The sequence below is a fragment of the Corapipo altera genome, unplaced genomic scaffold, assembly GCF_003945725.1.
Source record: "Corapipo altera isolate COAL_440 unplaced genomic scaffold, ASM394572v1 60783, whole genome shotgun sequence".
Lineage (NCBI taxonomy): Eukaryota > Metazoa > Chordata > Aves > Passeriformes > Pipridae > Corapipo > Corapipo altera.
This window is the reverse complement of record NW_020886283.1, coordinates 4392-6855: the sequence shown is the minus strand read 5'-3', so window position 1 is coordinate 6855 and position 2464 is coordinate 4392.

Below are 2464 nucleotides of genomic sequence, written 5' to 3'. Positions count from 1 at the left end.
GGGAGGGGGTTGGTTTTTTTTAATTTTGTTTCCTCCAAAGGCAAATCCTGTCCTGGATTCCCTCAGAATTCCTAAATTCCTGCCCACCCCCCCAATCCCGTTTGCTTCTGCTCTCGCTGCCGATATAACCAGGACTCGTCCGTGTATATATAAAAAAAAAAAAGAATGAGCTGTTTCCTGTTCAAAAGGCAAAAAAAAAAAAAGACAAAAAAAGGAAAAAAAAAAACCACAAAAAAAGAAGAAAAAATAACAATAATAAAAATCAAACCTTGTACATTGTGTAGAAAAAAAAAAAAGAAAAAAACAGATGAGGAAAAAAAACGGGGAAAACAAAAACTATGGAAAAAAACCACACAAAAGAAAAAAAAAAAAAAAAGAAAACCCACAAAACCCCCCGAAATTCCCGGGGGAGTCTCCCAGGATCGTTGTGGAAGTGTCACGTCCTTGTCGTGTGACCTCGTTGTGTGTGACATGAACCGTGCAAAGGGGGGGCCCGGGGGGGGCCCCGGGGGGGCCCCGGGGGGCTTTGGGGGGGAGGGAAGGGGGGGTGGTGCTGGGGGGGTCTCCGGGATTTTGGGGCCCCCCCCGGGGCTGCACTTCCCGAAAATTGTGCCTTTCACAGCCGGGGTGGCAGCGGGACCCCCCCGGGGGGGGCGTCAGGGGGGCGGGAGGTGGATTTTGGGGGGCCAGGGGGTCCCTGTTCCTGTATTTGCACTGTTTTTATTCTGGATTGGCATCGAGACAATACACGGCTCCAACTACCCCGGCTGAGCCTCTTCCTGCGCCCGCATTCCCGGGACAAGACCCCGCAGCGCCGGGATCGGGAGGAGGGGGCGGGATTGGGGGGGTCGGGGGCAATTTGGGGGAGTTTGGGACAAATCTGGGGGAGCTTGGCCTCATTTGGGGGATTTTGAACTTTGGTCTGAATTTTCGGGGTTTCAGCCTGGGTTTCATCCTGGATTTTGGGGTTTCTGGCAAAATCTTGGGGATTTCTGTAACATCTGTGGGATTTCAGCCCCAGTTTTTGGGGTTTTACACCCGATTTTTGGATTTCAGCCCTGATTTGCAGCCATTTGGATCCGGTTTCTGTTATTTCAGACCAAAGTCCAAGGATTTCAGGCTGCGTTTGGGGGATTTTTACCCCAAATTCCCAAGGTTCTGGCCCTGTTGAAGGACTTCAGACCCCATTTCCAGGATTTCAGGCCCAGGTTTCTGAGTTTCTGGGCAATATGGATTTTTGGTACCAAAAAGCAACATTTCAGCCCAATTTGTTGGGTTTCAGCCCCAGCTTTCAGGACTTTGGTCTCAGTTTTTGGTTTTCCAGCCAAATTTGGGGATTTTGGTGAAATTTTCATGATCCCAGCTCTGATTTTCAGGATTTTAGACCCAATTTCTAGATTTCAGGGTAAAGTTGGGGGGGTTGGGCCCAAATTTGAAGCATTTCAGGCCAATTTGTAGGATTTCAGCCCAGATTTGCAGGATTTTGGCCCAATTTGGGGGAGGGGCAAGGGGTCCCTATTCCCATATTTGCACTGATTTTTGTCTTGAATTGGTCTCTTCCTGTGGCCACATTCCCCAAAAGAAACTACCCTGGGAATGCTGGGCTAAGGGGAGGGGTGGGGTGGGGGGATGTGCTTGGTTTGGGGAAAATTTGGTGGAGTTCGACCTCAGTTTGGGGGATTTGGGCCCAAATTTCCAGGATTTCAGACCAAAATTTCAGAGTTTCAGCCCCTATTTTCAGGATTTCAGCCCAAATTTGGAGATTTTGGTCCCACTTTCCATTTTTTTTCAGCCCAAATTCCCAGGATTTTAGACCAAATTTTTAGATTTCAGGCTGAAATTGTGGATTTTTCACCTGAATTTGCACTTTTCTGCTTCGTTTACCGGATTTTATCCCAAATTTCTGGATTCAGACCAAAATTTTGGGATTTCAGGCCCCGATTTGTGGGATTTGGTCCCAGTTTGGAGGATTTTGGCCCCACGTTGCAGGATTTTAGACCCAGTTTCTGGCCTGCATGGGTCTTTTTTGTAGGGGGATGGAAATGGGCCTTTTTTGCACATATTTAAAGGGGTTTTCCCCCTTCTTTTCCCTCTTTTCCATTGGATTTGAGCTCGGGGCCGACAACAAAGTTGGGGGGGACACCTTGAGAGAGTTGAAGACCCCCCCAGTTTTTGGAGAAAGACTTAAAGTGAAATAAACTGGATTAAAATTAAACCCTTTGTAATATTTATTTAATAAAGAGACAAATAATTTCCGCTTCGGGGGGAGGGGAAGAAATTGGGGGGGGGGGGAACACCCCCAAATCCATGTGGGAACCCCCAAATCTGGGTGGGACACCCCCCCCCCCCCATTTTCCTCTCCCAAATCCTCCCCTCCCCCCAACCCCCCACCCCCAGGACATGGAGCTGGGTCTTTGTGTCCCTCTGCCCAGTTTGGGGTGACCCCCCCCCCCCCCCCCCCCCG